The 4764-nt window shown below is 27.2% G+C and overlaps 1 long non-coding RNA gene across 1 annotated transcript; it reads left to right on the forward strand.

Annotated features, from left to right (window-relative positions):
• The first annotated feature begins 2394 nt into the window (after nucleotides 1-2394).
• On the forward strand, nucleotides 2395-3891 carry LOC114077482. The gene is made up of 2 exons (XR_003578722.1): nucleotides 2395-2781; nucleotides 3562-3891. It is a non-coding gene; the product is annotated as an uncharacterized LOC114077482 (long non-coding RNA).
• Nucleotides 3892-4764: the final 873 nt, after the last annotated feature.

Here is a 4764-nt window from a genome sequence, read left to right on the forward strand (position 1 = left end):
TCCCTTTTGTGTTGCGCAATATTACCCTCTTCTATCACCGTTCAGTTTTTCACCTTTGTTTAAGCCAGCAGTTATACTTTTTGATGTCATGTCTATTATTAGATGTAATTGGGAAATAATTTTGAATCAACTATGCATGTAACATACACATTCAAGCAAATAAATTCTCAGAAAGGTTTCATATCTAATGTAAAATCGAAAAGACACGTATGCATCCAATCATCATCTACAAGCTTAAAATTTAAGAAAACTATGAAATGAACTTCTTAATGTGTATACTAATATATTGAAAACTTTTAATAACAAGGATTTTTAAGGTCTAAAAGCATAACCTGAGAAAAAAAACTACATTGTTCATATATTAGAAAGTAAATAAATAATTACAAATTACTAATCTTTTAACGACTAAAATCCTCCCACAAGTCTTCAAGACAACAAATATACACCCTAAAAGACTGACTGAGCCAAATGTCATTCTAAATATCAGTCAATCTACTACCCCAAGGTTCACGAATAGACGTCAGTTAAATAAGCTAAGGCTCTCCAATCCGAAATTTTCTTATAATCGACAAATACATCCCATTTTATTTTAAAGAGGTGAATAAAATCGCATGAAATATTAGGGGATATCTTCATTGACTTAAACTCTTTAAATTTTTTATCGTTTTCCCTTCGAATGGGGCTTTGGTTCTTTGACAGATTTTGTAATGCCCTTAGGACATCAATCTGTATGATTTAACGCACTTAAAAACATATTTTACGATGTCTTACTCTTCTACCTTATCCTTTGCTCGCCTTTGAGAACTCCCACATGGTGTAATTTGAGCATGTTCTCGTTCACCCATATCTGAAATGGGAACAAAAAAAAGGAAATATGGCTAAGACCAATTAATGCGAGAATGTATGTCAAAAATTTCTCGAAGGAGACACGGAACATTTTAAGGATTTTGAGGACTGGCGGAATTTATTAAGAACAATTTATATTAAATATATCTGAATCGTAACCAAGTGACGACTATTGGTAAATATCAAATTAATGCTTCAAAAGAAAATATAAGTACTGATATTATAATTTAATATCGCTCGCAAAAAAGAATTATACAATAGACTCATTTTTCACACATTACATTTTCAATAAAAAAAAAATTATGTAAGAGTACATTATCCCGTAAAAAATAGTGAACTAAATATTAGTACTAGATCAAACAAAATCTGATCACATTCTCTCAAAAAAGTTTGAAAGAAAAAAAGGTACGAACACATCACACTTTTTAATAAAGTGTGTATATTTTCGCTAGAATGCATACATGAACTTTATCATATATATTTTTTTGTTAGATAAAACATACATACATACATACATATATATATACATACATATATATATACATATATATATATATACATACATATGTATATATATATATATATATGTATATATGTGTATATATATATATATATGTATATATGTATATATGTATATATGTATATATATATATATACATATATATATATATATATGTATATATATGTATATACATATATATACATATATATATATGTATATATATATATATATATATGTATGTATGTATATNATATATGCTTTGCGAGTAAACCTATTTTTTTATGTAGATTGTTTGTCATTTATCAAAATAGTATACAATATAAAATAAGGCCACAGCCACCCAACACTACCTAGATGTGTATGGATTAGGAGTAGTAAAATATTAACTCAAACTAACCTTGAAAAGATTTTAACAAAATTTGAGACTTGCTTTTAATAAATAATGATAATAGTATTTTTCCATGACATTAAGTTCAAGTCCTTTGAAAATTCTTTCCCAATACACAATACTATTCTAGTGCTTGCCGCACATCACTAGGGTAGGTACAAATTCAAATACAGTCTTTCTCTTCGTGGGAATACAAAAATTAAAACAATAAATATTTATAATCATCATTAAATTATTCATTGTCAAAAATCTTAAAACAAATAAAGCCTTAATAGTTTGAAATCATTGTTTTGTGATAGCACCAAATAATTAATATATATGTAATTCTTTTAATAAAATAAACTATATAAATTTTCATGCTCTTATTCCATATGTCAAACATAAATTCTACCGCTTACCATATATATATATATATATATATATATATATATATATATATACAAAAAAAAAGGTTGTAAAAAAATTCACTACACACTTTTCCATTAAAGTAATACTACTTTTCAGGATGTCACACGATAAAGTGGGTATAAAGTTATGGACCAAAAATAAATTACTACACGTTTTTCCTTTAAAATAATACTGCTTTTCAGGATGCCACATGATAAAGTTGGTATAGAGTTATGGACCAAAAAAATTACTACACGTCTTTCCATTAAAGTAGTACGACTTGAAAAAGGATGCAAAACACTTTCTTCAAAAAAAATTACTCTACAAGTCATCTTCTCTACTTATATGTTATCAATACAAACACTTCTTCTTGTTCATCTTCTTCAAATATTTCCATTACACACATCTTGATTATTTTCTTTCTTCTTCAACAAAAATTTCAAGAAAAATAAGGTCACACATATATGTGTACTACATAAAAAAAGTTTGATTTAGCACATGGAGTATTCAACTTTGCTCTGACGCCGTTGTTAGAATTTCGTGTAACAAGAATGAAGTTATGTACCTGTTAATAACAGTGGAATGTTAATCGGAAAAAATTGCTCCAAGTCCAACCTTGAATCACTAGGAAAGGAAGGATGATTTTCACAAACTAAATGTATTCTTTTCTTTGGTTTTGTAATTCCTCTTTTTTTTCATAATTGTCTTACTGACCCATTTGAAGAGAAACATGGGATAGTAGATTTAAAATAAAATCTCTAACTGTTCTCCCTCTTTTCAATTTTAAAATTGTTTCCTCTTTTACTTAAATCAGATTATATGTAATCTGATTTAATATACATAAAAAAAAAAGTGGGTTGTGTTAGGTCGAAAATCATTCGGGTCGGGTTGATTCACATGTGTGTCACGTGAACCACAGAATCTACACTTAGTAGGGATAATTCTTTAAAAGATGCAATTTTGATCTGCACCAGTATCTAATAAAGTAATTTTTTGGATAGAATAACTTTTATTTATAACTAAAATTAATGGGTATATGATAGCTATGATCTTTAACTATTGTGATAGTATTCATTTCTGATTTTACCATTTGAGTTATTTCTAATGGTTCTAATTTTGATTGTAAACTTAGGTTTCGGGTTGGTGTTTCTTCTAAGTTTTTGTTTAATTTCTTTGATTTCTTTCTTTATATGTACTAATTCAGTTTGAATATCTTGAAGTGTCATTTCAGAATTTTGTTCTCTAAATTTAGTTAGTACATTTGTCATACTAAAAGCTTTAATAGTATGATTATTGGATTGTTGATTAAGAATTATATCTTTTAATGTTATTAAATATTTTTCCTTATACTTTGGATCTTATATATATTCAATAATATCAAAAAAAGAAAACTTCTTTACTATTAGTGCTAATGACATTAATGGAATGGTCTTGACAGGTGCAAACTGCACCCGCACATCCACAGTCGGCTGAACAATTTATCATATTAAGTTACTCATCTTTACTATAATTTCCTTTTGGAACTAGTGTGATTTTCATCAAGTTTTGAATATAATATATTTTTAATATCTTCTTCTAGTTCTAACCAATTTATCTTATCTTTCTTTTTATTAGGGGCCTGACAATCCCTAGCATGGTGTCCGGTTTTTCCAAAGTTCCAACACGTATCAATATTGTTATTATCTAATTTAGATTTTCTAGATTTTCTTTTGTAATAATGGTGTTCGTCATTTTTATCCTTATAATAATTACGACGACGTTTAACCTTTTTTGAAACTTCATTTGAAGGGGCAGATAATTTTGTATAGACAAAGTATTGACAAAAATCTCCTAATTCTTTCTTGATAGTTTGCTATACTTTTTCAATTGAATTTTAAGTTTCATATCTGTACATAGTTTTGATTCAGTAATATTTATAAAACTTATGAGATCTCTATATGTTAATTGTTCATAAGGGATTTTTCCTTCAAACCTATACTTTAATTTTATGTTAACCTTTTTAGCAAATAGTTTTGGTAGACCACTAATAAATTTTTCTTTCCAATAATCATGATTACAGTATTTTCTAATCATAAATTTGTTAAGAAAAACATCTTTATAGCATCTAAAATCGTCCAACTTTAGCCAAGATAGATTCTAGACTTCTATCTTGAAAAAATTGAAGTTCTCCAATAAAATGTTTAGCTATATTATAAATTAAGGTGGCAGTGACATCTTCTAGGATTTGATTCTCTATGTTTTGCGCAGAATATTCATCATAATTGGGGCTTAATAGTTGTAGCTTTAATATACTTTATATATTATCCTATGTGAGATAATTATCCCACCAATTTTTTAATGTGTCTGTAAATTCAACGGTAATTAAAGTATTTGATTGTTTATCTGACAAATTTTTTATTGTATATTCCGTAATGGACATTCCCAGTTCATGTCACTTATTATAAATTTGATGTTCCTCGAGTCCAATAATATTTCATCAAGCCATTTCTCTTCCCAAATGCGAAGCATGAGATAGGAATTCATTTTCTTCATATTGCATATCCGGAAAAGAGAGTTTCTTATAATAATTCCTTTTAGTAGAATAATTAGAACTTAATTTACTAATATCATTATCATTATTTCGGATAAGGTATAATATTAG

This window comes from Solanum pennellii, chromosome 6, assembly GCF_001406875.1.
Source record: "Solanum pennellii chromosome 6, SPENNV200".
In the NCBI taxonomy this organism is placed as follows: domain Eukaryota; kingdom Viridiplantae; phylum Streptophyta; class Magnoliopsida; order Solanales; family Solanaceae; genus Solanum; species Solanum pennellii.